Source organism: Dipodomys spectabilis, unplaced genomic scaffold, assembly GCF_019054845.1.
Source record: "Dipodomys spectabilis isolate Male_0828 unplaced genomic scaffold, ASM1905484v1 ptg000069l, whole genome shotgun sequence".
NCBI lineage: Eukaryota > Metazoa > Chordata > Mammalia > Rodentia > Heteromyidae > Dipodomys > Dipodomys spectabilis.
In genome coordinates, this window is record NW_024870746.1 from 23339405 (window position 1) to 23346733 (window position 7329).

The window sequence follows — 7329 nt, forward strand, 5'->3', positions numbered from 1 at the left end:
TTCTCCCCAGGTGCTCTCTGCCACTTGGGGAGGGCTGGTCACTTTTATCAAGTGGGTAAGAGGAAACGCTGTCAGGATTCGCTGGGTGGATCCATGCTCAGGAGATTGTTTTTTTCCCCCTCTTTCATTTCCTTAAGTGTTTTTCTTTTTTTCTTCTTCTTTGTGATACACCTGATTAATCATTAGGAAGAAATCCCTCTTTTGTTTTTTGGGTTTTTTTAGGTCCTGACATGCAGTTTCTGGGAAAGAAATAAACTCCCCATCACCATGCAAATGAGCATCACTTGCAATTCTGTGTCCATAATAAAAAAAAAATACAACTTAGGTCACTTTCCTAGGAGCTGTGGCATGTCATCAACCGAACCTGCTGTTTACCCTGCAGGCTGAATCAGGAAAGTACTTTGTGATGTACTTGGCCTAACCTTGCCAAGCACCCAGCCTCATGAGTCTCCACAGGTGCTTCTGGCTCCAGCACAAACCAACTCCCTGATGTTTCACGCAACCAGGGAGGACCCAACCTATGCATGTGCCAGATGCAAGCTACATGCTTCACCTCTATCCACTCATCTAACTTCACAGGGGTCAGGTTGTTTTAGGGGTGAATGGAAGTACTGGGGCTTTCACTCAGAGCCTGGACACTGTTTCTTAGCTTTGTGCTCAAGGTTAGCACTCTACCACTTGAGTTGTACTACCACATCTGGCTTTTTGCTGTCCTTGGAGAGAAGAGTCTCATGAACTTTTCTTCTCCTGACTGGCTTTGAACCTCCATTCTCAAATCTCCACCTTCTGATTAGCTAGGATTATAAACATGAGCCACTGGCACCCAACACAAGGAACAATTTTATTTTTTCACCCTCTTGAATGCAAAGGTCTCTTTGTTCATTTCCTTGTCCTTTGGAAGGTCCTTTATTCTCAATCAATGCAGAGAAAGAAAATGAGACTGAGGCAGAACCAGGAACAGACCTGGAATCCAGAAGACCCTTTATCTAAATCACTTTTTTGTACAAAGTCTTCACCATGAAAAGCCAGAGGCTGAGAGATGGAAAGGTAGGTATGAACAGCTTCCTCCCCAAACATGAATTCCTAGAATAAAGGGAGCTTATGCTTACCAAATGAAGCAACCCTGAGATAGAATACAATTAAAGACACCCTCCCTGACCCAGGCTAGGACAGACAGCTCCTGCAGCCATATTTAGGACATGGCAGAGCAGGAAGAAGAACAGGGAGGATCAAGGTCTTTTTAGGGGACTAGATACAAGAGAAAGGAACCTCAGATACTGGAAGACTTCTTATCCAGGATCTTGGACTTACTGGAATTATATCTCTTGAGGGAAGATGTAGGCTATGGTAATTGACTCTGTATCCCCGAATTTAAATTTGGGGTTTCCCTCTTCTGTAGGCAACTCTGGCAAAGCCACTCAAGATCTCTCTGCAGGTCCATGAAATAGGACCTGAGAGTTTTAATGAGTTAAGGGGCCCGTATCATAATAAATACTCCTACATTGTGCAGCTGGAAAAAGAGAAGATACCTTCAGTGGGAACAAATAGGCATCTCTCTGTCCCTTCTGGAGAGGAGCAAAGATCAGCATTCCAGCCATGGCCCCTGGCCCCACCTGTTTCCCAGGGCGGTGTCAGGTGGGGAGCTGGGTGCCATTTTCCTGAGCTGCCTGGGTTAGAGCCTAGCTTCCCACAAGAGAAGACTGCAACATGGCTACTCCTAGTGTCTCCTCTCTGCTCAGACTGTATGTCCTTGCCCAGCCTTCAGTTCAGAACCAAGATGTCATATCAGGAAGTTTGCCAGGGAAGAGAAAGCATAAAGCATGTCCTGTAGCTGGATAGCTTCTCCTCCCAGCACGTAGAGCTTCAGTGGTGGCTGGGGCTGGAAGGTGGGCAGACAGGCTCCACATCCTGTGTCTGCCCCACAGGAGGCTGGCAACTCAACCTCTGTGTCTGTTGATTCATCTGTAAAATGATGCAAATTGTGCCTACTGAATACTCTCCATGTAGACATGGTGTGAAGATTAAAAAAATTAAAGGTAAGCCCTCAGCACAGTATCTAGCTCAAGTCAAAAAGCATGGCCACTGTTATTAACACTCCAGCCTCCCTTTAAGCCCCCAAATCGAGAGGAAAGGGGAACAATAAGAGGTAATTTCTGTCCATTCTAAGCCTTGCTGCCTAATACTCAATATAAAAACAACTAAAATATATGCTGAGAAGTTGTTGCTCATGCCTATAATCCTAGCTACTCAGGAGGCTGAGATCTAAGGATCCCAGTTTGAAGCCAGTCGCAGCAGGAAAATCTGTGAGACTCTCATTTCTAATTAACCACCAAAAAGCCAGAAGTGGAGCTATGGCTCAAAAGGTAGAGCGCTAGCCTTAATCACAAAAGCTAAGGGACAGCAACTAGGCCCTGAGTTTAAGTCCTAGGACTCATGCGCTGCGTGCGTGCTCAACACACACACACACACACACACACACACACACACACACAGTAAATATTCAAAGCTATTGATAAATATACCTTGGTCATAATTGTACTTTTAGAATCATATATGGTTTTGAACATAAAGCAAAAAGAAAAAGACAAAATTTCCAGTTCTGGGGAAAGCAGATTGGCAAAGATGGCACACAGTGGGCTCTTCCCATCAGAGCGATGGGTGAAGGGATGAGCCATCACTCATGGGACTCAGTGAGGGAGTGTTCCACAGTTCTCAGATCATCCCCTGACTCAGTATCCCTCTCAGGCCATGCTGTCCTCTTATCCTAGGGTCAGGTGGAGCAGAAGGGAACTGGGAGCTATGGAGACCTCAAGCTGGTTCAGCAAGAAGGTGATCTCACTCTCCTGGACCAAGCTGTTCTGAATTGTGCTTATCCAGGAAGCTGATGATGTGAGCTAATAAGGTCAGAAGGACCTTCTTCCCTCCTTCTTTGTTACTAAGGGCTCTCCATCCAAGTCAGCTGATCTAGAACCTCAGACCCAGGTTGACTGTGCTGTGCCTGTAGAGATGGGGTACAAGGAATGGAAGAAATCCACTCAATGTCCATGCATGGTTCTCTGGGACTGGTAACCAGGCTCACTCCAAAGGCATCCTGCTGACCCTTGACCTTCAACCCTCAGCAGCCACACTTCCTAAAGTGCATCCCTTGGCTTCGGACATCCGGGTCCAAACTCCCAACATGCTCTGTGGTGCCTCCAGGTAAAACAAAACCCCCACCCCAAGAACTCCACACCTCACTGCCAACCCTCCTACTTCCTAGAAGCTCTCTCCTGCTTTGAAAGTAAATAGCCATCCAACTTCCAATACTGAGCTCAGGGTGAGCTTCTTGGTACAGCTTCTCCTCTCCCTTTCCCTTTTCTTTATCCCTTCTCCCCTCCCCTCTCCTGTCCTGTCTCCCCGTTCATGTTATCACCAAATATAGGATGTCCAGTTAACTTTGAATTTTAGGGAAACACATTTCCAGTGTTGTGTATTCAAAGTTCAAAATTACCTGAGCATCCTGTGTTTCTATTTGTTAAACACCACACTAGACCTCCTACTACCAAGGCCAGCTAGATCCAAGTTGCATAGGTAAGGCTAGTAACAATTTGGTGTGAGCTAAGAAATGGAATTCAAAAATCAAGTACAGCAGATGTGGTGGTATATACCTATAATCCCAGCATGGGAATCTGAGGCAGGAGGTTCACAAGTCAAAGGCCAGCCTGGACTTCAAAAGAGAGAGAGAGAAAAAAAAAAAGCTGGTCGCTGGTGGCTCACTCCTATTATCCTAGCTACTCAGGAGGCTGAGATCTGAGGATCACGGTTCAAAGCCAGCCCAGGCAGGAAAGTCCGTGAGACTCTTATCTCCAATAAACCACCAGAAAACTGGAAGTGGTGCTGTGGCTCAAGCAGTAGAGCACTTGCCTTGAACTGAAGAGCACAAGGACAGTGCCCAAGCCCAGAGTTCAAGCCCCATGACCAACCAAAAAAAAAAAGAAGTACGATATTAAGCCAAAAAAAAAAAAAAATAGAAGTACGATATTAAGGGGAAAAAGTATTTGTTTACAATGAGAAAGGGAGTCACAATTTACATTTCTTATAACACATTGACACCACAGAAATCCACAAAAATTAAAATATAAGCCAACACTTTTATTATCTTATCTCGTAGCTTGTTTCTTCCATAACAATAATCTTTTTACCTCTACTCTACATAAAGGGAATCTTAAAAATAAATCAGTCTTTCTACTGATAGAGATGTGAAAACTTGGGTTTTGTTGCCTGGATTTGTGCCCTCCAGACAGGAATTCTGATAAATTCCACTTCAGAAGACTCCCGCCAGAAAAGGAAGAAGGCTGTGATTCATTTGTAGCCATATTTATGGCATTTTTCTGGGTAATTTCACCAGATTCTTAATGAAGACCAAATCTTTGGTTTCCAGTTTTCCATGTCTGATGACTAGAAGAATTTTCAACATTTTTGCTTCTGAGGCCACAGGTCTCCATCTCAGTTTCTCTTCCTCCCCTCCCCCACTTCCAGGAACAAGTCGGGAGTTGCATTTATTTCCAGATGGCTAACAGAATTACACTACACACAGATGTGATACAAGCCTTGCAAATGGACGCCTCAAAGAACCACATGCCCCAACTACTCAGTAATCAGATTCCCCTAAATACGGGGGCTTCTCTAGCGCCACCTAGCAGGAGGGAAAGTATGACAGAGGGGATGTCAGGCTGTTTTTAACTGATTAAGACTGCAATCTCTACTTTTGTGAATTTTGTAAGAAAATCTATCATTAGCGCCCATTCCCGATCTCTACGCAAGTGAGAGACCCAAAGCTAAACAGCAAATCCCCTCTGACCACCTACTGGACAATAATTGTTCTATGAGACCAATATATTTCACAGATTTCCAGGTTGATGGTTTTAGAAGGCAACTGATTTTTTAAATTTTTAATTAGCAATCCTCCCTGCCCCTATATTTAGCTTCCCCTTTTACTCCATAGATCCAGAATCAAAAAACCATGCATTAACCCTTAATGCTTCACTTTAAGAATTATCCGTCAACTTGCTACAATGAAAGATGAAGATTTCATCCATACATTGATATGTGGAATGGAACTCCTTTTGTACAACTACTTGAAGATAATTTTTAAAATAAAATTTAAAAAATTCAGTCGATCTCCCCTCTTCTAAATAAATTTTATATTGGAAAAAAAAGATTACTATTTGTTTTGTTTCATTTTTATATATTTATTTTTGTTATCTTTTTTTTTTTTTTTTTGGGTCCAGTCGTGGTGCCTGAACTCTGGGCCTGGGCGCTGTCCCTCAGCTCTTCAGCTCAAGGCTAGCGCTCTACCACTTGAGCCACAGTGCCACTTCCTAATTTTGTTATCTTAATTCAACATGTCAGTTTGTAAGAATAATGCATCTTGGTCAAAAGATTTATTTTATAATGAACCAATTCCCAACCCCATCCTTAAACCTGTTACAATAGACTGAGTCTCTTTCTAGGCTTCGTGTCACTGAAGTCAGCCCAGGGAGGCGGGAGCTACTGGAAAACATGAACTCCATTCTCCTATAGCCCTTGTGTCTTGACTTACCCCAGGGAGAACCAGACCAATGATATCAGGTCCCAGGTGGTCTTTTGGTTTGTTTTTTGTATCTTTCATTCTAATATTTAGCTTTTCCCCTAGCCATATTCAAGAAAGAAGTATTACACCAAAAGGTATTTTTTTTAATAATTGTTAACTACCAGTAAATATATTTACCTGCCCACCGGCTCTATTTGAAGAACCTTTATGTATTATCTTCTCTATGAGCTAGGCCTTGTCCCTGTATCTGTTCTTTTGGATGAAGAAACTGAGACTTGGAGCTACTAAATACCGCTCCCAAGCAATCAGTATTGACATCTCTCCTTGGAGGCAAAGTAGTGAGTCAGGGTGTCAGTATGTATTCCAACCTGATCTTCAACTTGTGATCCTCCTTTCTCAGCCTCCTGAGCATTTCACTACACCAGACAAAACAAGATCGTCTGGAGATACCATGTAGGGAGCTGTCCTGTCCAAAGTGTCCAAAGTGACACAGCCAGCTCACACTGGTGATGATACTAGAGCTCACATCCCTGAATTTCCAGTCTCATGCTCTTCTTAATTTTTTGCCTTTTGACAGTTCTGGGATTTGAACTCACCTCCTTGTGCTTGCTAGGCAAACCCTCTTCCATGTGAGCCACATTCTCAGCTAGTGTTCTTTCCATTCGTGAGATCTCTATTACATCCTCTAACTTCAAACTTTCTTCCTACAGGCATAAAGACATCTCTCCTTGCTCCAAGTAGCCAAAGCAAGGCAGAAGAGTGGATGGGATGGGGAATGACTTGAAGGTGCTCTTCGCTACCAACACATCCAGGCATGTCACAACAAACTGTACTTCTGTGGAAACCGGATGTGGTTTTTCCCTTCTTGGTCAAAAGCAACCATGTCAATTGAAATGCACTGCACCCGTGTACGCTGTGAACCCGGGAATTCCTGGGGAGGTTTTACCTCAAGATACCTGGGAAGGAGGAGGGGGAACTGGGCCCAGAGCAAGCACATAGCAGAGTGAGGGCTGATCAGTCTGAATCACTTGAGGTGTAAGAGCAAGCCGGGTGTGAAGACCATCCTCCTTCAAGCTGTGCCCCACCAGCAGCACTCTCCCATAGTACCATCCATCTCCTTTCTACTCAAAAGCCAGAGTTTAGGGGTTTTTTTTCCTACATGATTTTCTCCTCTGGGTCAGCTACATCTCCATCATATTCTAGGTACAAATTCACTGGGTAATGCATGCTGGATGGGAGCTAACCATCAGAGTCTACTCAGATGTGAGCTGGGGTTTTCAGAGTAGGATAGAAATCAAGGTAAAATGCAGTTCCTCTGGTTCACACCCCTTTGTCTGCCCCCAGCTGCACTATTTCCTCTTTGTTCTCCCCTCAGCACCTGCAGGTTGATTTTGTGTTCAGCTCATTTGCACTTTAGACTGTTTGGGCCATTCTGAAATCCCATTAGACTTAAGGTTAAGAGGGCTGAAAACATTAAAGGGCTGGAGCCTAGCAAGCATAAGGCCCTGCATTCAAACCCCAGAACTGGGAAAGAGGAAGGAAGGAAAGAAGGAAGGAAGGAAGGAAGGAAGGAAGGAAGGAAGGAAGGAAGGAAGGAAGGAAGGAAGGGAGGGAGGGAGGGAGGGAGGGAGGGAGGGAGGGAGGGAGGGAGGGAGGGAGGGAGGGAGGGAGGGAGGGAGGGAGGGAGGGAGGGAAGAGGGAGGAGAGAAAAAATTAAATCTAGACATAGGAACCCACATCTATAATCCTAGCTAGAA